This window comes from Pelophylax lessonae (genome assembly GCF_965119305.1).
Source record: "Pelophylax lessonae genome assembly, chromosome: 8".
Classification (NCBI taxonomy): domain Eukaryota; kingdom Metazoa; phylum Chordata; class Amphibia; order Anura; family Ranidae; genus Pelophylax; species Pelophylax lessonae.
In genome coordinates this window covers 87,039,596-87,064,063 of record NC_138775.1, presented here as the reverse complement: position 1 = coordinate 87,064,063, position 24,468 = coordinate 87,039,596, and the positions used below count along the sequence as shown (strand labels likewise).

Sequence of the window (24,468 nt, the reverse complement as noted above, 5' to 3'; positions counted from 1 at the left end):
TATATAACAGGCAGCAGGCCAGCAATAGATGTAGTATGTCACAACATGGATGAATGTTAGTATTTAAATGTCATTGATTGTTGCAGGCAGCTGGTACCTGTAGTCCTCCAGGGCCCAGGCTGTAAAGATCTGCTCAGCCTCAGCTCACTCACTAAGCACTATAATATTATATAACAGGCAGCAGGCCAGCAATAGATGTAGTAATAATGATGTCACTCACATGGATGTCAGTTGTCAGTATGACAGTCAGTATTTCAATGTAATTGATTGTCACTTTGTCAGTGACAAGAAGACTTACTCTCTCTCTCTCTTCTTCACCGCTCAGGTCACGTAGACTCCTGTTAGACACTGTCTGTCTGGTCACAGCAGCAGGTCACTCACTCCAAATCCCGGCCGCAGCGCTGCCTCTCCCGCCTCCTCTCCAGGGCACGCTGACGCTGAGGCTCCTCTCTCCTCCGTGGGCCGCAGCTCCGCCCCTTGCTGAGCTGAGTGACATCAGCAGCAGCCAGCAGGGAATCCCCAGCCCACCCCCTGCAGCTGTCGGAACTCGGAAGGGCAGGAGAGGACCGAGGACGGAGAGAGGAGGGAGCCAGAGCCGGCGGGCGGGCGGATCAGCGCTGCACTCGTGCGCTGCTGAATAAAGGCAAAAATAATTTGTGTGTGATATTCCGGGGGGGGGGGGGGCACTCACCCTCCCTTGCCCCCTCCTGCGGACGCCCATGAGCAGGGCTTTTTTTCAGGGGGAGCGTGGGGGAACGCAGTTCCGGCACCTCCAGAACTGAATGTATGTAATAGCAGTTGCTGGGGTGTGCTGGAGGGTCTTTTGATGCTGGCTGCTGAGGGATCTATTGTTGCTGGGGAGTTCTTTTGTTGCTCACGAGAGGTATATTGTTTCTGGGGGTCAGTTGTTGCTGGTAGGGATGTGCTGTTGAGGGAGGGGTCTTTGTTGCTGGCTGCTCTAGGGTCTATTGATGCTTGCTACTGAGGAACCTTTTGTTGCTGGAAGGGATCTATTTTTGCATAGGGGTCTATGGTTGCTGGGAAGGTCTATTGTTGCTGGTAGGGATCTATTGTTGCTGGTAGGGATCTATTGTTGCTGGGGGGTGGGTCTTATGTTGCAGGGGGTCAGTTGTAGCTGGGAGGGATGTGTTGTTGAGGGAGGGGTCTTTGTTGCTGGCTGTTAGGAGTCTATTGTTGCTGGAGTGGATCTATTGTCGTTGGAGTTTCCCTTCCATAAATTCCATACAAAATACTTAGCACCACAAATTAATTCTTGGGTCTGTATTCTCTAAAAGGGGCGGTATTGGGAGGGGGTAAGGGTTGAAACCAAGGAACGGTGTTTGGAGGTGGTGAAGGTGACTCGAAAGGGAGGAGTTCCTGAACTTTTTCTCTGAGAAAAAAAGCCCTGCATGCAAGTAAAGTAAAAAAAAAAACAGCACTGCACATGCTGCTTGCACATGATTGGATAATGGGAGTCAGCAGAGCTGTCCCTCATTCATGATGCTCTTAAGCAACTGCCCTTTCAAGGTACATGGTCTATTTGCCTTTAGTAAGCACCCCTTTGTGTACTCAGCAACCTCTTTTCCCCATAGAATTAGCAACTGTCACAGCAAGCAGACTTATCAAGCACCACATTCACTGAAAGTTAAGCCTGTAGATAAATAGCCTTAAGCCGGCCATACGTGGAATGGATTGCAACCGGTTCCTTATGAACCCGATGAAATTTACTCCATGGTTGGCCTGTTGGCACCCTCCCGCTCAACATCTAACATCCAAAATTGTCAGCTGAACAGTGCCTGCATCCAATCAGATGTAGGACAACATTCAAAGAGACATTGGTAACTTTTAGACTTGCATGTGTAGTCAAATGAAGGAAAATTTCCAAAAAGCTCTATAGTTCTGACGAGGCAGCTCCCACAAAGTAAGGCGTCCTTTTGGTGGACACCAAACAGTAGCTTAAACCATGGAAATACAGAAAGGAGTGCCAGACCAAAACCGGATGAAAGAGTCCGAAATAGATTTAATTGTTGGTGAAAAAAGTCATATAAAAACAGCCAACGCGTTTCAGGAACAACACCACTCCCCTACAACAGCACAACACAGGATTAAAATTGGGTGGACTTGAAAAAAAACTGTGATTCCATTGCTGCACAACAACTGCTGTTACTACACGCGAAGATATCAATACCGGTCCTAATTTAGACCTGCAAAGTCACTGTTTTTTTCAGTCCATCCAAGCTTTATCTTTATTCTTTAATTTGGTTCTTTCTGTATTTCTATGGTGTGAACTCCAATCAGATGCAGGCACTTTTATTTTATTTTTAATCAAAACTTTTTTTATTGACAAGGATTGTAAGTGACCATATAGCCCAATAATATGGTATACGTATCAATCAGAACACAATTATTGCACATACTAATAGTCAGAAAAATAAAATGCGGTCACCAGTATATAGAACATATATAATGTTTTTTTATGTTTTTTTTTGCAAAAACAGAAATTAAAAGGAAACAGAAAGAAAGAAGAGAAATGAATCAAACCACCCGAGCTTGTTAATGGACATCTGCTCAAAATGTCAACTTAGCTACGCAGATATATAGAACATAAGAAAGGTCCCAAGCAGGGGCGGCACATCCATTGTTGGCGCAGGGGCGCCGCCCCCCATCCATGCGTCTGGCCCCCTAATCTACATGCAGTGCACCGGACGCATGGATTCCAATGGTTTTTTTTTTTTTTAAGCACATGATTAGAGCCAGAGGCTCTAATAGGCTTCAAAAAAGAGTGGGCTTGGGGCGCAGAGCAGTGCGCCCTGAGCCCACCCAGTTGTGTGACAATAGCGAATGAATATTCGCTATTGTCACTCGGATTCTTCTCCTGGCTAATCAGGAAGCAAGGTATAAAAATCCTAGCAAGGTATAATAATCTGGTTACCATGGTGTAAATACATTTCAGCATCAATCGCACCCAACAGGCACCTCAGCGGGTTGAGAGGTATAGGTGTTTGGGCTAGAGCAGAAATAGTCCACATAACCTCTGCCCAATATCGTGTAAGTTTTTGGGCAACACCATATCATGTGTATAAAGTCCCCCTCTGTGGACTGTAAATTTCGGGTATAAAGGAGAGTCCCTCCAGCCCCAAATAGTTTATTAGGTGTACGATATGTTCTGTGCAGGATAAATAATGCAGGCACTTTTTGAGTATTTTCAGAATACAACAGGAGATTCCTGAATCTGCATGATTTAGCATGGATGGAGGAATCTGTTAGAGTTTTTTGTTTAACATGCTGAACAAAAGAAAAATCTATGTGTGTATGGCCATCTTTAGTTTGATTTTGTTTAGATGCATTATAATTTTGCAGTAATTCTAAAACAAGCCACTAGAGGACACAAGTTACCAAAATGTTGGTTTGAACTGATTACAACTAAATTCTGTTTTTGTCAAAAGCAAGCAGAAGACAAAAGAAGCAGGGATAGAATTACATTAGAAAGGGTCAATATGTCACGGGAAGGCTACACTGAAGCTCTATTACCAACAGATGAATAACATTTGCTGGTTTCCAAGATTACACATCCATATGAACATGCCTATGGGGATAAAGAAAAATATAACATTGAGGAGTACATACCATCTGATAACTTATGAAGAAAATGGAGTAGACGTGCTGGGGCCCTAGGATTGACTTTTTGATTTAAAAGACTGAAATTGTAGTTTAAGACTTTAAAAGACTAATTGTAACGTATAGTGTGAACGCTGCACCGGGTGTGATGACATCTCCAGTCAGGCCCCTCCCAATCAGTCTACATTGTCAGGAGAAGGGGAGCACAAGCATAGCTTTCTTCACCAACTTGGAACAATGTAAGTATGTATGTGCCTTACCTATGGGATCCCTGTGGAAGCTGGAAATCACTGTAGTAGTAGTAGTCTACTTCAGTAATCTCAACCAGCTTCCAGGTCCCAAGCTGAACAGCTGCCCTGCTGCTTAGTGAACACAGAAGGTCACTTGGGCATGGGCACCTTTCAGAGAACACTTGCATTTTCTCAATAAACACAAAGCCTTATATTATTGGTGGAGATTACATAGCTCCCAACTGTCCCTGATTTTGAGGGACTGTCCCTGATTGGAACAAAGTCCCTCTGTCTCTCTTCCCCCCTCATTTGTCCCTCATGTTGGTCTAATCCATACAGTTGTATATAAAATGCACTTTTTATCTTTCAAAACGTGTTTCCCAGAGCTAAACCTTTCATCCAATTTCTAAATTGCTGCATTTGCATTTCAAAAGCCAATATAAAGAATAGCAGTGGTAAGAAAAAGCACTTGTGGGTTTAACTAAACATTTCTTTGTATAATACCCTTGAGAAAGTCGCGTGAGTGATGCAACGCGTCGGCAGGAGCTGGGTGACGTCACTTCCGGTCTATGGCCGTGAAAGGAAGTTTACATTTCTGTGTACACCGCGAGTTTGCGGAGGAGCATTCACCCTATCTTTACTGTGAGTTATCTATTTTTATTCAAATAAATGTTATTACATATTACACTATGAGGCCCCTTTCTTTATTGGTTCCATATTGAGAGAGAGCTAAAGAGGACCCTTTCTCTATGAGATTACCACCTATTAGCCACCCGGTTACCACCGCTTGGAGCCATACAGGAGAAACACTTTCTCTAAAACCACGCTTGTTGTAACCTACCTGGAGGTGAGCGGCCACTGCATATATTGTGGGATTTTGTGCACATCGGTGACCTAAGTTGGATTTGGGAGCACTTCGCGTGTCCAGAACACCATCATTGGCTTTATGTTTGCACAGTGGCACATGAACTTTTATATATAAACTTTGCACATTTGCACAAGAACTTTTATATTTAAACCCCTGTATTTATATTTTTATTTTTTTTCAACAAAAGCGCTTTAGCGCCGGTTCACATACACGCGACGCTACTTCCCGGGGCGACCTCCGAGATCGCGGTGCGAGCAGTGCGCCGCGACCTCGGAGCGGCCGCCACGGACTTCATAACATTGAAGTCTATGGCGGTCGCCTCCTGGTCGCCCCAAAGAAGCTCCGGACCCTTTTTCTAAGTCGGAGCGACTTGTGTCGCTCCTATTAGAACGGGTCCGCAGCTTCCCTATGGGAGGCGACCTGCGGCGACCTGTGAGGCGACCAGGTCGCCTCACAGGTCGCCTTAGTGTGAACAGGGGCTTACACGGATTATGGTATTTGTGTTATCATTGATATTGTCATATTATTTATTAAATATTGATTCACTGATCCTATCACATTTAGCACTTTATGGACTTTTTTGGCATTTTTTTGAATATTGCTTCATTCACGGTTTTATGTATGCACAGCACTTTACTTATATGGATTTGCACTATTTTGCACATTTATCATCATTTATGATATATTTATGTAATATTTATTTATTTATTCTGAATTGAGCGTCAATTTACCTTTTCTAGTCATTTATGTGAGTATGTGGGGACACTACTAAAATTGGCAGCTTTTTTCTTCCGCTTTTATATTGCCACTTCATTTTGGTTTACCATCCATATAGATTTTTCTTTAATTATTCCAGTGGTAGCGCATAGGCTCTTTTGCTATGTATTTTTTTTGTATATTTCTCCTTTAAAGGGGTGTGGCGGGGGGGGGGGGGGTCCTGTGCCTACATATTTTTGCCAAGGTTGCCAACTGTGTCAATTTATGGACAGTTTGTAAAATTCTGCGATTTTTTACAACTGTTTGTAAATATCAGGGTCTGATAATTGGTCATGCTGTGTTGACTTTTCTAAGTGTAAACCAGTCAAATTACTTTTTATGGGCATTGTCAATATTTCCATGTTGTGTTTTTATACTGTTTAAATATTGATTTTCTTAGTTTGTATGTCATTTTTCCGGTTGTCAGTAAAAAATGTGCTCTGCCAGTAAATTTTCCATGTTTTGTCAGTAAAAAAATGCTGCGGGAGGTTGGCAACACTGACTTTTGCTAATAGGTGTCCCTCGTTCCAATCTCAAAAAGTTGGGAGGTATGAGATTGTGACCTCACCGTCCTGCCTCTCCACCTCGTCCTATCAGAGAATACGCACCCATTGAGAAAATGGCAAGCGTTCTCTGAATGGCACCCGTGCCGTGTGGGCACCCTCTTGTGTTCAGTAAGCAACAAGGCAGCAGCTTTGCACGGAACCCAGAGGCTGGTGGAGATCATTGAAATAGTAGTAATGCCTTCTACAGTGGTTTCCAACTTCCAGAGGAATGACACATACATACTTATATTGATTTGAGCTGAGCCAATGTATCTGAGTAAAAATTGCAATCCAAAAACTCCAGCTTTAACCACTTGCCGACCGCCGCACGACTATTTACTGCGGTGGTCAGTCCCTCACAGGCAAAGCGACGTAGGTCTAGCCTGTGAGGCTTCTAGGGAGCGAGCGTGCGCCGCCAGAGGTGCCCGGCGGACTCGCGATCGTCCGTGACACCGGAAGAAAGGCAGGCAGTTGATGTAAACAAAGCCGCCTGTCATTCTTCCCTGTGCAAGAATGGAGATCAGACGGTTCTACTATGTAGGACCGTTGATCTCTGTTCTTACACCAGTAGCCATGTCCAATCACAGTTAGAAGCACGCCCCTAGGACACACTTAACCCCTCCCTCTCCAATACAGTTAACCCCTTCACTGCCAGTGTCATTTTTACAGTAACAGTGCATATATATAGCAGACATTACTGCAGTAATGTCACTGGTAACCCCAAAAGTGTCAAAAATGTCAGTCAAGGGTCCGATCTGTCCGTCGCAATGTCGCAGTCCCGCAAAAAAAAATCGCAGATCGCCGCCACTACTCGTTAAAAAAAAAACAACAAAAATGACAAAAATCTTTCCCTTTGTTAGTAAACGCGATAACTTTTGCGCAAACCAATCAAAATACGCTTTTTGCGATTTTTTCTACCAAACATATGTAGCATAAAACAAATTGGCTGAAAATGTTAAAAAATTTTGATTTTTTAAAATTTTTTTGGGGAATTTCATATAAAAAAATGTGAAAAATATTATTTTTGCAAAATTGACGCTCTTTTTTTGTTTACAGCGCATGATCAAAAAATCACACAGGTGATCAAATACCACCAAAAGAAAGCTCTGTTTGTGGGAAAAAAAAGGACGTCAATTTCGTTTAGGTACAGCGTCGCACGACTGCGCAATTGTCCGTTAAAGTCACGCAGTGCCGAATCGCAAAATAGGCCCTGGTCAGGAAGGGGGTAAAATCTTCTGGGGCTTAAGTGGTTAATACATTATAGATTATGATTATTATTATTATATATTTTTAGAGCACATATTATAAGTTGCTATTGCAGTGTTTAACATGAAGAGGTTTTTACCTACAGGCTTCCTCTTGTATAAAACCTGTAATTGTATACAATTTAAAGAAAAATAGAGATACGTGGATTAATCACCAGCGGAAACAGTCTACACTCCCTCTCTCTTTTTAAAACCTCCTGAGATAAGCAATCAGGAAGACAGAGACTTACTAAATAAGCAGAAATAGTTCACTTAACCACTTCTTGACCAGAATGTTTTACCCCCTTAATGACCAGGCCATTTTTTTTGCGATACGGCACTGCGTTACTTTAACTGACAATTGTGCAGTCGTGCGACGCTGCACCCGAAAAAAATTGATGTCCGTTTTCCCCCCACAAATAGAGCTTTTTTGGGGGGGTATTTGATCCCCTCTGCAATTTTTATTTTTTGTGCTATGAAAAAAAAAACAATATTATTTACTTTCTGTAAATGTAAAATACCAGACGAAAAAAAAAAAAAATAACTTTCTGCTATATTAAATTCCCAATAAAAAAAAATTAAAAAAACGATTTTTTTTCATCATTTTAGGCAAATTTGTATTCTGCTACATATTTTTGGTAAAAAAAAAATCCCAATATGTGTATATTGATTGGTTTGCACAAAAGTTATCGCGTCTACAAACTAGGGGAAAGATTTATGTCATTTTCATGTATTTATTTTTTTTACTAGTAATGGCGGCGATCAGCGATTTTTTGCGGGACTGCGACATTGCGGCAGACAGATCGGACACCTAACTGACATTTTTGACACTTTTGGGGGGACCCGTGACATTACTACAGTAATCAGTGCTAAAAATATGCACTGTTACTGTACTAATGATACTGCCAGGGAATGGGTTAACACCAGGGGCAATTCAAGGGTTAAATGTGTCCCTAGGGGATGCTTTCTAACTGTGTAGGGGATGGGCTTTCTGCTTGAACACAGACACCTGTGTTCCTGATTGGGAGGAACAGAGGATCCCTGTGTTCATTACTGACAGAACATCGGTCAGCCGTGTTTACAACTGCAAACCGCCATTCTGTCTCCGCGAGGAGCAATCGCGGCTGCCGGACCAGATAATTGGCTTCCTCTGTGGCCAATGGGTGCGTACGCCCCACTAGCGATGTACAGTTATGTCATTTTGTGGGACAGAGCTGACCTGCTGCAGTAAAACTGCAGCGGGCGGTCATTAAGATGTTAAAGTCAAATTCCAGCTAAAGCCTAGCACACAGGTTGAGATTATCGGACGAATGATCGTCTGTTTTTTTTTTTTATCAAAAAAGAATAGGTTACTAAAGTACGAAAATTCTTGTACGTCAAAATAAAAATTTGGATGTCATGTAGTGTATTTTCGGACGAAAACTGTACTGATTAAACAAAAATCGTATGATCTCGTATCGCACAAGAAAAATTTTCGTGTTTGTCCTTTCAGAAAATTTCTGACGAAAGCCGTGTACTAAAGATCAGAGTATCATACGATCGCTTCAAAAGCGATATATTTTGTACAATATTCTAAACGTATGCACCCAGCTAGATTTGGATAAAGTACTCGAAACCCATACTTGGTGCTCGATCAAAAAGTGACTTGAGTAGAAGTGGAAGTGCTCGATCAAAAAGTGACTTGAGTAGAAGTACTAAAGTATTCAACATTTTTTGTACTTAAGTATTGCAAGTAGTTTTTTTAAAAGATTTTGCTACTCAAGTACTGAAAGTAAAAGTACAAGTACTGTGTTATGTAGTTATTAAAGAAAGAAGTCAAAAGTTTATTAAAGTTAAAGTTATTAAAGTTAAAGTTATTAAAGAAAGAAGTCAAAAGAAGTCAAAAGTCAAAAGTACACATGACATTATACACATTTTTTTGAGCTTCATGAAACCTGCCATCTACTGTTCTGGCAGTGGTAATTTTTATAATAGTAACGAGTAACTATGAAGCACAAAAAAAAAATATCGGAGTAGAAGTATTGAAATCATCGAAAAAATGTAGTGAAGTAAAAGTGGAAGTAGGAGAAAAAAATTCTACTCTAGGAAAGTACAGATACCGCCTTTCGGTACTTAAGTACAGTAGTGAAGTAGTTCTACTTAGTTACTATACATCTCTGCACCCAGCTTAAGGCTAGGTTTATACTGTTGCGATGCAGGAACCACAGCGAATTCTGTGCGGGTTTCCGCACTGCATCAGAATCGTGGGCAGTTCACACGCTCCTGCTGTGATTAGACATAGGGGGAGCCAGACCGCAAAAGGAGCGGGCTTGATCGCCGCCGGCCTTCCGCGATCTTCAGAGAAACTGACAAGAGAGCCTGAGTAAACAAAGCAGGTGGCTCTTCTGTCAGACAGGCACAATGAGATTGTGTGTTTCAGCTAAGCATACATCTAACCCTTTGATCACCCTCAGTATTAACCCCTTCCCTGCCGGTGGCAGGGCCGTCTTTTCCAATGGGCATGCCCCGCAGTTGCCCGGGGGCCCCATTTGCCAAGGCGCCCCACACACATGGTGGCAATTACTGTCCCCCAACAGGCCAGAATCCAGATTACCTGGTGGTCTAGGGCCCCCCCGCTGTCCGCCGGGCCCCCCGTTGTTGTCCGCCGGTGGCTCGACTCGAGTCTGCACTGCACACTGGTTGATAAGGCCAGCCGATAGGCATCTAGCAACCAGTGACGTTCTGAGAGCAGACCCATGATGCACAGCGGAGGAGGAGGATCCTCCTCGTCGGCTCGTCCTCCTCTCCTCTCCGCGCCTAGAAGACTGGCTCCACCCACGTCCTCCCTTCATGTGCAGCCGTTGTGAAAGGTAAGGCAGCCAGCCCAGCTGCCAGGCTGCTTGATTTTCTTTCTTTTTTTCACTTTCTCTCCATCGACACAAGAGACAACTACCTGCAGGATATACCTTACTATATATTGGTCCCTGTAATATGTATATAGTAAGGTATATATCCTCCAGGTAGTAGTTGTACTCTCTTGAAGTATATAGTGTTCCCCGTAATGTGTATATAGTCTATATACATATTACAGGGACCAATATATACTACAAGAGAATACAACTACCTGGAGTATATACCTTACTATATACATATTACAGGGACCAATATATACTACAAGAGACTCTTGTAGTATATAGTGTTCCCTGTAATATGTATACAGTAAGGTATATACTCCAGGTAGTTGTACTCTCTTGTAGTATATTCTCGTGGGTGATTGTGTAGGCAGGGGGCCCCAGAGCACTGCATTGCCCAGGGGCCTATAAGGCTCTTAAGATGGCACTGGCCGGTGGCATTTATACTGTAACAGTGCATATTTTTAAGCACCGATTACTGTATTAATGTCACTGGTCCCCAAAAATGTCAGTTAGGGTTCTGATCTGTCCGCCGCAATGTCGCAGTCCCACTAAAAATTGCTGATTGCTGCCATTATTAAAACCAAAACAAAAAAAAATAAAAAGTACAAAAATCTATCCCATAGTTTGTAAATGCTATAACTTTTGAGCAAGCAAATTAAAATATGCCTTTTTGGATTTTTTTTTACCAAAAGAATGTAGCAGAATACAAATTGACTTAGGCCCCTTTCACACATGCTGTCCGTTTGTCCGTTTTTCATCCATCCGTTGACGGATGAAAAACAGACATCAATGTATCTCTATGTAAAAACGGATGACAACGGATGATCATCAGTTAACATCCGTTTTCATCCGCTTCCGTCATTGTCCGTTTTTTTTTGAACGGATGAATGCCCTATTTTTGATCCTTCAAAAAAACGGATCGGACGAAAAACGGATGACAACGGATGAAAAACGGATGATAACGGATGAAAAACGAATGACAACTGATGAAAAACGGATGACAACGGATGAAAAACGAATGACAACTGATGAAAAACGGATGAAAACCGGATAACAACTGATGAAAAACGGATGACCACTGACGAAAAACGGATGAAAACCGGATAACAACTGATGAAAAACGGATGACCACTGACGAAAAACGGATGAAAAACTGATACATTTGACGTGACTGAACTGATGAACTGAACGGACCGTATGTGTGAAAGGGGCCTTAAACTGATAATAACTGATAAAATTTTTTTATTGGCAACGTTTTAGAGCAGAAAGTAAATAATATTGTGTTTTTTTCAAAATTGTCGCTCTTTTTTTGTTTATAGCGCAAAGTCTAAAAACCGCAGGAGGTGATCAAATACCACCAAAAGAGAGCTCTATTTGTGGGAAAAAAGGACATCAATTGTATTTTAGTACAGCATCTCACGACCGAGCAATTGTTCGTTAAAGTAACACAGTGCCGAATCACAAAAAGTAGCCTGGTCATTAAGGGGGTAAAACCTTCCGGAGCTGAAGTGGTTAATGGGCTGCCTAAATGCAACACACATTAAGATACGTACAATACCATCCTGGAGAGATGTGAACCTGGTCTAACACAGATTAAAAACATGATTTACATCGAGTCGGCCTTTTTCATGTATCCATCCATGAATTTCCCTAAATATAAGGATTGAGCAATTGTTATACACGCAAAGGCTAATTAACTTTTCACAGGTTATTACAGAAACGATTTAAGTCTTAAGCATCCTTAGAGAGAAAGGCGCAACTCTCTCTTCTAATTTTAGGTGCATTAAAGTACAGCAAGGCAGGTCTTAATAAAAATAAAAAAATAAATAGTTATTTGTTCAATTTAAGCCCATGATCTATTTTTATGATCATGGTTTAGTAACTGCCCTATAGTTATTTTATAAAGGCCTAACCCAAAACATGCAGTGACTAGTTGCAGAACTTCCCGGGAAGGCTGAGTGTTAAGCAATAGCTTAACAGTGTACATGAATTTTAAATTGTTTTCATTGAATTCTTGTCCTGACAGGTCAGCGTAGCGATCGGCATCACGTTGTGTGGAGATATTAAGGGCCAGGGAATCGTTGCAATCAAGAGATAGGAATAAAAGCATGGTAAGTACAATGCTGTCTTCTATGCAAGCCAGTTACATTTACATCCCATGAAGTGACGGCAGTGTATGACGTCAGATGCATTGTTAGTAACTGTAAGGGTGCGGTTGGATATATACACCTACCATAGGACCTTATCCACTTCTCCGTCTCTGCTTTCATCTCATTACCTCTTTCATTAGGACTGGACATAAAGGTGATGCATTATTATCATGAATATTTATATGTATATTTGTGTTAGCATTTTCTGCTTTATTTAATATTTAAACTTTGCAAAGAGAATTGATGGGAAAATGTTGGGACCACAGCAACCTATCTATTTTTATGTCATTCTAGTGTATTCAGATAAATAAAATCTGATTGCTGTTTGGTTGCTATAATTAACTATGTTTTATACATCATTCTTAGCCTTATTTAGGTTATATTGCATCATTGCTTTTTGTTTTGCTTGTTGGATTTTTTTGTCTTTATTTGTTTTTTACTCATTTTTTTTTTTTTATATTCATTAATTTTTACATTTTTTTTATGTTTTTTATTTTTTTTTTTCATTTGCGTAAGAAGCTGACATTGATTTGCAGCAAATTGGGATTGTTTTCATAGAAAGGGTTTATTTATTGCAAGCAGAATTTCATAGAGAATTTAACCAAATGCTTGTTTTTGAAGTTTTTTTTTCAATTGGTCACTACAAACCTTTCAGTTTTTAATACTTTGGAAAAGGCTTCTGTGAGTGTAAATACCTGCCTTTGACAGCGCCTGGTAGATGATATCGCAAATTGTACTCCCATAGCATCTATAAAATACTGTGCTTTAGAGGCAGTTTGCTAATTGTATGAAATGGGACTTTCTGTTAATGTCGATGGGCACCTATGACAGGTACTCTCCTGACCTGTGATGAAGAAGAAATTGTGGGTGAAAAATGTTGTTTAATTGAAAATTATACTTTGCATTATGGAGGTAAACATGTACAAGGAAACACTAACTAGTTATTGGAAATACTGACTGGTTTGTGTCTCTGGTCACTTATGTATATTTAGGTTTTATAACTTATTTGTCATATTTAAAAGCTCACAGCCTAATGCCTGCAGGCTTCATTCACATGGCCATAAAAACTTTATTGATATTATTACACGTTTTCTAAGGGAAAAGTTCCCGTGTAATGATCAGTAAAATACTTTTGTACAGGTGTGTTTAAATGCGTAAAGATGCGTACATAATTTGTCTTTTTGTTCATTTATTCTTCCCCTTTATTTAGACTTAACTTACACCTGTGCAAACACATGTAGATTAGGGATGATCGAACGGTTCGGGTCGATCATCGGTTCGGCCCGAACATAGGGTGTTCGAGGTTCGGCCGAATTTAGAACTTTTTGCCCAAAAAGTTCGGAATTCGGCAACCAGAACCGCCCAAAGTGCAATGCTTCAGGAAATGGGCTTTAAAAGCCTGTGATTGGACCAGAACCATTAGCAAAAGCCAATTGAGGGGGCAGGAGAATGCTAGGAATGTGATTGGAGTGACTAGGGGGTCCCTAGACCAATCATTAGTGAATACGCCCCCCCAGTATATAAGATCGCCCCTGCCATATTCCTAGCATTGTTATACTGGACATGGAAGAGAGTGGAAGCAGTTCTGTTAATTTTACTTTAAAAGTGTCATTTAGCTATTTTTAGTGTGAGGAAAGGGATATCTAGTGTAGTTACAGTGCTCCTTTACACTTAAGTTAGCTTCAAAAATTTAGTTTCTGTAGGGAAAGTGTGAAGTGTCAGGGTGACCGTAATGTAGTGTAGGGTTAACTGACTGCTATGGCAGGGTGACCAAACCCTTCCATAGCAGGGTGACCGTAATGTAGTGTAGGGTGAACTGACACTGACTGCTATGGCAGGGTGACCAAACCCTTCCATAGCAGGGTGACCGCTATAGAGCAATGATCATTTCTCTGAATTGCTTCTGAACTGGAGTATGGCTTCTCACCAGCCAAGCATTTTTTATGCTGCAGGGGCTGCCACTGCCAGTGCTTTTTTGAGGACATGTTTGATGTCAGACATGACATCTGAACATGTGTATAGGGGGTATATATACACATATATGTCTGTATATATACCCCTAGACATATATAGGTGTGATAGTAGCAGAAATAAATGCTTGTGCTAATGAAATCATTTACAGTAATATATTTCTGCTACTATCACACCTATATATGTCTAGGGGTATATATTCAGACATATATGTCTATATATACCCCCTATACACATGTTCAGATGTTTTGCCTGCCTCAAAAGAACCCCAAAAAATGCCAAAAAAAACGCTACCATTAAAAAAAAAATGCCCAGGTGTGTTTTTGCTGGCATTTTTTGGGGGGTTTTGGAGGCAGGCAAAACATCAGAACTTGTGCACAGTACCACTATACACAAGTTCAGATGTTTTTCCTGACTGCAAAGAACCCAAAAAAATGCCTTCTATTAAACTGGCAAGCGAAGCCATATTCCTGTGCTTAAAGTTTTCTAATACAAACGATCTTTTTTTTTCTGGTTCTGGACATGCTACAGAGCTGAAATTTCACAGGTACACTTTTTAGACCCCCCAGATACTAAATCCAAAATCAAAAAATCTCTCTCTTTTTTTTTTTTTCAATAATTGGCTTTTTTATCAAAAATGACAATTTTTAAGAACTTTTTTTTGTGTGATTAATAGTCCCTGGGGCATGGCCCAGAACCCTGGGCACTTTTTAGGGGCATTTATTGGGTTTTAGGGCTTAAAAATGGTGTTTTTTGATTACTGAAGTTCGGGTCCCATTGATTTCAATGGGGTTCTGAAATCCGGGCCGAACTTTCGGGAAGTTCGGATGTTCTGGCCGAACCGAACTTTTGAAAAGTTCGATCATCCCTAATGTAGATGTGTTTATATGCATAAATGCGTGTTCTTAGACGCAGATTTTTAGATTCTGTGTTACAGATCTGACAGCAGCTCGTGTTAGTGGTGCAATTTAAAACAATGCAGCTGCTTTCAGATTCTTAATTAAAAAACACTTTTATATGCGTTTTTTTTTTACTGCCATCTGAATGAAGCCTAACATATTTATAGACTTTCTGGTGATAAACATTGGACTTCCATTTATCCGCACTGGATATATGCAAGTAGTCACTAGGGTCACTAGAAAATGTAGCACTGCCCCCTTAACCACTTGCCGACCGCTCACTGGAGCTCTACTGCGGCAAAGTGGTTAGTTCCCGTCCAGCGACGTAGACCTACGTCGCTGGACTCCTCCACTTGTGGGCGGCGCACGAGCGCCGCCGGAGGCTCGCTCCCGCTGTATTCAGTCACAGCGGGAGTCGGGCCAGGGGAGGAGGTGATCACCGCCGCTCTTCCCCGATCGTCTGGGAATCGAGTTTGGAGATCCGCCCGCTTGTGTAAACAAAGCGGGCGGATCTCCTAAGTGACAGACAGTGACAGATTGCAGGGTTCAGTTTAGCTGAACATGCGATCTGTCCCTGTGTCACTCAGTCACCTCCCCCCGCACACGTTAGTAAGCACCAGGCATACATTAACCCCTCCCTCTCCAATAAAAAATTAACCCCTTCCCTGCCAGTGTCATTTTTACAGTAACAGTGCATATTTATAGCACTGATTACTGTAGTAATGTCACTGGTACCCCCAAAGTGTCAAAAATGTCAGTCAAGGGTCCGATCTGTCCGCCGCAATTTCGCAGTCCCGCAAAAAAAATCGCAGATTGCCGCCATTACTCGTTAAAAAAAAACACCAAACATTACAGAAACCTTTCCCTTAGTTAGTAAACGCAATAACTTTTGCGCAAACCAATCAAAATACGCTTATTGTGATTTTTTTTACCAAACATAGGTAGCAGAAAACAAATTGGCCAAAAATTTAAAAAAATTTTGATTTTTTTACATTTTTTGGGGGGGGAATTTCATATAAAAAAAAATGTGAAAAATATTGTTATTTTTTTCAAAATTTACGCAATTTTTTTGTTTATAGCGCAAAAAGTAAAAATCGCACAGGTGATCAAATACCGCCAAAAGAAAGCTCTGTTTGTGGGAAAAAAAGGACGTAAATTTCGTTTGAGTACGGTGTCGCACGACCGCGCAATTGTCAGTTAAATTCGCACAGTGCCGAATCGCAAAAAGTGGCCTGGACGTAAGACAGCAAAATCCTCCGGTGGTAAAGTGGTTAAGGACTGCTGAATTTTCACACTTTGGGGTCGCCCTGGGTTACCGTTAGCAACCTTGACATTCACAGTCTATTACTTTACTTCTTGGCTCAGTCAATAATTAGTCCAGGGGTATGTTGTTGTTTTGTTTTTATTTTATAAATTAGGGATGGGAGAAGGGAATAGTGGGATACTCCAGGTTAACTATGCAAAAAGTTTGGAGGACATCTATTTGTTGATACAGCCAGGCTGTTGATCCACCTTGCTACCTAGGTGGATTTAGGATTAAGTCTCTTTCCAGATGACTTGATGAACTAAAGATATCTTTAGGACACTCTCCTAGTATCCTCTTTCTTGACCACTGACACCAATCCACTGACTATCCTACTCCAGGGTGGCCCCCCTCAGGTCAGGCCCCTTGACACCATCCTCTGTACTCGCTATACTATTTTTCCAGGGGTCTCCAGTGTCTCCCCCTCAGTCAGCATTCCTGGACCTCTGGGTTCAGCTGCATTCCTCTGGCCCTCAGGACGACCTCCTGATGCTACAAAGGAGGAGTCAGCCGCCACCCTCCCTCCTGGACTCTGCTCACCAGCCAAAGACTCGGCAGCACATGTGCTCCTGGCTTTTATATAGTATCCCAGAATTCACTGAGACAGCCTGTCCCTGCCAATCACCAGGACTGTATCAAAGTATGTAAAGTAGTAACTGTATCTATTGGTCAGGTTTCCTCCCACTGTCCAACATGCCTCCCTACTGGACCAGTGTGAAACACTCTGTAGACTCAATGAAACCTCACTAACAGATCCTGCTCTCTGCTAGACAGAAAGCAATATAGATTTGCCTGCGATAGGCAGACAGAGCCAAAAACTATACTCTCTCACTAGCACCTACCTAGGAGGGTGCTACAAAAATGATTGTTATTTATATGACCAGTTCACACCACAATGCTAGAGTGATGTGTTGTGCAGTGCACTGCATGGCACGGTATGTCACCTCATAGCAGTGAAACACACTATGCTGCTGTGCAGTGGTATCAATACAGTGTCATAGCGTGACATTTCAAATAAAGTTGAAAAAAAAAAAAACAAGTGGTGAGATGTGCTGAAACATGCTTCACACTGCTCCCTGCTGGAACCAGCACTGCACTACCATGCACAGAAAAACTCTGTGCTAGTATGAATGTAGCCTTAACCACTTGCCACCCGCCCACCGTCAAATAACAGTGGAGCGGAGCGGTGCGGCTCTCGTTCTGAGACGACGTCATATGACGGCGCCCCAGAATGGCCTCTCTCGCGTTCCCACGGGGGCACGCAGTGCGGCTATCGTGGCCCTGCCGTGTTGCTTGGACGCGGCGCAACCCTGATCTTGGTAAAGAGCCAATGACGTGGCTCTTTACCCATTTGTGTCCAATCACAGCCAGTTACATGTAAATGAGTGTGCCGTTTATCGGCTCTCCTCACCTCACACTGTCAGATTGTGTGGCGAGGAGAGCCGATCATCAGCTGCTCCTCCTCAAAGGGGAGGCTAGGACAGGTAATCAGGGCACTGATCATCAGTGCCCTGATTACAGAAAAAAAAAAAACAGTGCCCATCAGTACCCACAGTGCCCACCATCAGTGCCCACAGTGCCAATCATCAGTGCCCATAGTGCTGCCAGTCAGTGCCTGTTCATCTGTGCTGCCAATCAGTGACCATCAGTGCCACCAGTCAGTGCCCATCAGTGCTGCCCGTCAGTGCCCATCAGTGCCACCCGTCAGCGCCCATCAGTGTCACCCATCAGTGCCGCCTATCAGTGCCCATCAGTGCCACCTCTCAGTGCCCATCAGTTTCGCCTTTCAGTGCCCATCAGTGCTGCCTATTGGTGCTCACCAGTGCCCCCTATCAGTGCTCATCATTGCCGCCTATCAGTGCCACCTATCAGTGCCCATCAGTGCGGCATATTAGTGCCACCTCATCAGTGCCCATCAGTGCAGCCTATCAGTGCCGCCTCATCAGCGCACATCAGTGAAGGAGAAAAATTACTTATTTTTAAAATTTACTGACAGAAAATAATGAAAAACTTTTTTTTTTTCAAAATTTTCTGTATTTTTTCTTTTTTTTTTAGTAGGAAATAAAAAACCCAGCGGTGATTAAAATCCACCATCAGAAAGCTCTATTTGTGCGAAAAAAATGAAAAACATTTCATATGGGTACAGTGTTGCATGATCGCGCAATTGTCATTTCAAAGTGTGACAGCGCTGAAAGCTGAAAATTGGCCTGGGCAGGAAGGGGGTGAAAGGTCACTGTATTGCAGTGGTTAAACTATGGTGGGAGTCAAAAAATGCTATTTATCCAATTTGTTGCATTTCCTGGAGAACAAAAACACTGTAAGTGCCGGTTCACACATATGCAATGTCAGACATCGCATGTGCAAATCACATGCGAGGTCTGTGCAATGCGAATTCAGCCATGCAGATTGCATGGCTAAATTTGTCTCGTATTCGGAACAAAGTCACACAGGACCCTTTTTTTAGTCTGCACCAGAATCGGATCGCATGGGTGTTCACACCTATGCGATCCAATTCCTGTCCGAACTGACAGTTCACACTGCGATATGCGAACTAATTTGGGGGTGTCGTTAACTTTGTATTGACACTCCCAGCAGTTTGCATTTGGCACTGTGAACTGCCTGCGAGTCGGGGGCGATGCAGGAACCCCCAGCGGATTTGCAGGGTTCCCGCATCGCACCAGTGTGAACTGGCACTAATGGCACACTTACATGTATTCATGGCATTACCGCAGGTGAACTAACACTTGTTATGTTGCGCGTTCACTTGCGTTAAGGCAGGCTATTCATTTTGAATGCACTGCCAAAGCACCCACACCAAAATCAAACATGACCTTATTTTATAATGCACTTCAACACAGGTGTGTTGGGGGGGGGGGGGGTTGGCGAGGTGCTTTGGGTTGCCATTCAAAATGAATGGCAACGCAGCCCACCAACACATACCACTGCAATAAAAAATTGTGATGCATGCCCTACATGTACCCATGCCATAGCTAAAGTGCTTTTCCTAACATAAGTGTCAGTTATAATCCATGGGTTAATGGACATGGGATGACAACAAAAAAGTACCAATAGATATGAGATTATCATTACATAACATAGCTGATTGTATCTGGATTCACTGATCTTTGCTATACATGAGCACCTTCTGATCTCTCACTATACCCACAGCGACCTGTTTCCTTGTATAAAAAAGCTGCCCAGCCAGGTTGTACTTTCAAAATCAATTGGCTGGCTCTATAGCAGTATGCAGGTTTTTCAGGAACAAGCAGGCACAAGTTCTAGCATCTCCAGCACTAAATGTATGTAATGGCAAGGAGTACTGGGTTGTGCTGAAGGGTCTATTGAGGCTGGCTTCTGGGGGATCTATTGTCGCTGAGGGAGATCTATTGTGGCATGGGGGCCTATTGTTTGCCTATGATGTCTATTGTTACTGGTGGAAGATCTATTGTTACTGGGGGTCTAATGTTGTTGAAAGGGATCTACTGTTGAGGGAGGGGTCTATTGATGCTTGCCGCTGAGAGATCTGTTATTCCTGGCAGGGATCTGTTGTTGCTAGAGTTGATCTATTGCTGCTGGGGGTGTTTTGTTGAAGAGGGTATGTTGTTGCTGGAGGGTCTATTGTTGCTGGGGGGTCTATTGTTGCTGGGGATCTAGTGTTCCTGGCTGCAGAAAATCGAATATACTTCCTTTTTTGTTATCCTTCGCAAATTATACAAATTACTTCGCACCACAAATTCATTCTTGGTTCTGTATTCTCTAAAGTGGGTCATACTGGGTGGTGGAACCAAGGGATTGTGCTCGGAGGTGGGTAAGGGGTGGAGACAAGGGGTAACTCGGAAGAAGGGAGTACCCGCACCTATCCTGGTAACAAGCATACAGTATGTGGCCATGCACCAATCTGTCCAGAACAAATCTGTTGGCAGTTAGATCACACAGATTTCATTGGAAAGCCTTCTAGAGCAGTGACACTCTAATGGGTGGATTAAATTGATTAAATCAAAACAGTCTGATACAAAAAAAGCTGCCCATGCCTGGTCCTAATAGAGAAACTCATGTTTCTGTACTTCCTTACTGATTGCATTTTGTTACAATAATTAGACTATCGCTGGATGAAAAAGTCCTGACCTCAACCCGATAGAACACCTTTGAGATAAATTAGAGTGGAGACTGGGAGCCAGGGCTTCTCATCCAACATCAGTGCTTGAGCTCACAAATACACCTCTGGAAAAATGGTCAAACATTCCCGTAGACACACTCCTAAACCTTGTGGACGGCCTTCCCAGAACAGTTGAAGCTGTTATAACTGCAAAGGGTGGGCCAACTCAATATTGAACCCTACGGACTAAGACGGGGATATACAGTAACTCACAAAAGTGAGTACACCCCTCACATTTTTGTAAATATTTTATTATATCTTTTCATGTGACAACACTGAAGAAATGACACTTTGCTACAATGTAAAGTAGTGAGTGTACAGCCTGTATAACAGTGTAAATTTGCTGTCCCCTCAACTAAAGTGAGTACACCCCTAAGTGAAAATGTCCAAATTGGGCCCAAAGTGTCAAAATTTGGTGTGGCCATCATTATTTTCCAGCACCGCCTTAACCCTCTTGGGCATGGAGTTCACCAGAGCTTCACAGGTTGACACTGGAGTCCTCTTCCACTCCTCCATGGCGGCATCACGGAGCTGGTGGATGTTAGAGACCTTGTGCTCCTCCACCTTCCGTTTGAGGATGCCCCACAGATGCTCAATAGGGTTTAGGTCTGGAGACATGCTTGGCCAGTCCATCACCTTTACCCTCAGCTTCTTTAGCAAGGCAGTGGTTGTCTTGGAGGTGTGTTTGGTGTCGTTATCATGTTGGAATAATGCCCTTTGGCCCAGTCTCCAAAGGGAGGGGATCATGCTCGGCTTCAGTATGTCACAGTACATGTTGGCATTCATGGTTCCCTTAAAGAACTGTAGCTCCCCAGTGCTGGCAGCACTCATGCAGCCACAGACCTTGACACTCCCACCACAATGCTTGATTGTAGGCAACACACACTTGTCTTTGTACTCCTCACCTGGTTGCTGCCCCACACGCTTGACACCATCTGAACCAAATAAGTTTATCTTGGTCTCATCAGATTACAGGACATGGTTCCAATAATCCATGTCTTTAGTCTGCTTGTCTTCAGCAAACTGTTTGCGGCTTTATTGTGCATCATCTTTAGAAGAAGCTTCCTTCTGGGATGACAGCCATGTAGACCAATTTGATGCAGTGTGCAGTGTTTAGTATGAGCACTGACAGGCTGACCCCCCACCCCTTCAAACTCTGCAGCAATGCTGGCAGCACTAATATGTCTATTTCCCAAAGACAACCTCTGGATATGATGCTAAACCACTGTATTGTCTTGGCCACTGTGCTGCAGCTCAGTTTCAGGGTCTTGGCAATCTTCTTATAGCCTAGGCCCTAGGCCATCTGTATGTAGAGCAAAAATTAAGTTTTTCAGATCCTCAGAGAGTTTTTTGCCATGAGGTGCCATGCTTAACCTACAGTGACCAGTAAGAGAGAGTGAGAGCGCTAACACCAAATTTAATACACCTGCTCTCCATTCACACCTGAGACCTTGTAACACTAATGAGTCACATGACACTGGAGAGGGAAAATGGTAGTCACTTTTGTTGCCAGCGGTTTAGACATTAATGGCTGTGTGTTGAGTTATTTGGAGGGGACAGCAAATTGACACTGTTATACAAGCTGTACACTCACTACTTTACATTGTAGCAAAGTGTCATTTCTTCAGTGTTGTCACATTAAAAGATATAATAAAATATTTACAAAACTTTAAGGGGTGTACTCACTTTTGTGAGATACTGTATTAAACCCTTTTTATAGTGTATATAAGGGTTAAATCCCCTGTCAGGTTTTAGTTTGCCGTCTATGACCCATGGGGGGAGATTTCTCTTCACTTCCTCACCTCTAGCCACAACAGGAAGTAAAGAGAAATATTTTCAAAGCGTCCTTTCAGACAGTAATCACAAGAAGACTTGTCCCTATTCTATGTTTTCCCCTCACTTCCTATTCTGGTGACAACTGAAAATAGTTTTTTTTCCTCTCACTTTCAGTCCCAGTGATAGTGGTAACAAACAGAGAAACACATGGGGGACACAGGCAGCAAGAGAAACCTGCTGCAGATAAATCTATCCAGCAGCAGACCCTTGTGATGCCATTAGTAAGTTGGCCCCAAAATGTCAGTGGAGGTGGATGATGGCTTTTTCACTTTTTGATGACCGCAATAAATCGCACGTTTTTTTCGCATGGAATACTTTTTCCACATGTTGACCAATAGAAACCTGACATGGCTACTAACCCCTCACCATTTTATCCAAATTTTAAAGAAAAAGCGTTTTCGACTTAAATTAAATTGTCAAAGCAATTGTATTTAATAAATGAAATGCAGCTATGATTAAACCAAAATGTGGACTTTATTGAGCCAATCTACTTGATATTGTGTTCTGGCTCCATAGGGCTCCATAGGGCTGTACTTCATTTCTTCACTTTGGCACATCTGTTGCGTTAAATAACCCAATTACCATTTCCACTTGTCTGTCAGCTTTGAACTGAGAGATTTTCTGCACTGGGGCTGCCAATCATACATGCCCAAAGGACGCATATTTTTAGACAAACAGCTCTGACTCATCATAATGGGGTTGAATCCTTGACTGTATAGAAGTGATATGTAGGAACACGCAAGTTGTACAGTAAACAACCAACTAAGGAGAGAGGTGATTACAGGTGGTATGTACACTCAAACATAAAGAGAAAAAGTACATTTCTTTCTCTCCGCGTTTGCACCTGAAAATTGGCCTGACGGTGTGTACTTGCAAGAACCCCCGCAGGGTTCCTGGACAGCTGTGGGAGGCCGCCCCATTGAAAGCAATAGAAAACTACCGGCTCCCGCACCTAATTGCAGCTGCAATGCAGTCTGCATTCAGGGTCGATCACTCGCAAGTTATTGTCACATAGTGAGTGGCCACAGGTAATTGCCGAGATCTCCCACTGGGGTTCTCGCATGGACACGCTGTCAGGCCAATACGCAATTATCAATGTACCCTTAGGAAAATGAAACAATAAATCTGATGGGTTACAGAAAGCAACGTAGGTTGAAAAAAGACACGCGCCCATCAAGTTCAACCAATAGAAAAATGAGTCAATAAATTAAAAAAACCTGCCAATACACAACCACAAACCCACAATTAATCTAGAACATTAACAAAGAGCCGGTTTACTGTTCTTCAGACTTTTAGGGGGCTAGTTGGGATTAGAAAATGCCCCAACATCAATGGGATTAAACAATGCCCCATCATTGGTATCAGTGGGAGGAATAGTGCCCCATCATTGGTATTGATGGGAGGAATAGTGTTCCATTGTTGGTATTAGGGAAAGGTATAGTGCCCTATCATTGTGTGTCAGTGGGAGAAATAGCACCCCATCATTGGTGCCCTGTTGTTGGCGTCAGTGAAAGGAATAGTGCCCCATTGTTGGTGTCACTGGGAGAAATAGTTCCTCAAGGGCCAGATAAAGGCATGCAAAGGGTCTCATCTGGCCCTGGGGCCGCAATTTTGAGACCATTGATCTAAAGCAGGGGTGGGGAACCTACGGTTCGGGGGCCGTATGCGGCCGCCAAAGTCATCTGGTCCGGCCACCCATGCAGCTGAGTCTGTGTCTCTCAGCTGATCTGTCAGAATGAAGCCGATACTTTCTGTATAGTTCCGGCTCCGTTATGACAGTCTGAGTGAGTCACAGGCAGAGTGATATCAAACGCACTCCGCCTGTGACCAATACAGGAAACATCACCTCTTCCTCCAGGCCAGCATTTCCCGCCAGCAGCACACACAGCAGTACCAGCCAGAGCCAGCAGTACCAGCCAGAACCAGCAGTACCAGCCAGAGTCAGCAGTACTCACAGCAGTACACACAGCAGTACCAGCCAGAACCAGCAGTACCCAC

At 42.8% G+C, this 24,468-nt stretch overlaps 1 protein-coding gene across 4 annotated transcripts in view; it reads left to right on the top strand.

Moving 5' to 3' along the window:
• The window catches only part of CHL1 (cell adhesion molecule L1 like), a 261,925-nt gene that overhangs the window by 66,776 nt on the left and 170,681 nt on the right, over positions 1–24,468 (top strand). For 3 of the 4 annotated variants that reach the window (XM_082265850.1, XM_082265848.1, XM_082265851.1), the window contains exon 2: positions 12,182–12,266. The gene's annotated coding sequence lies outside the window, so the exon portion shown is untranslated. Of the gene's footprint in view, positions 1–12,181; positions 12,267–12,320; positions 12,460–24,468 lie in introns of those variants that run through there. The other variant, XM_082265849.1, reaches the window with a different exon arrangement.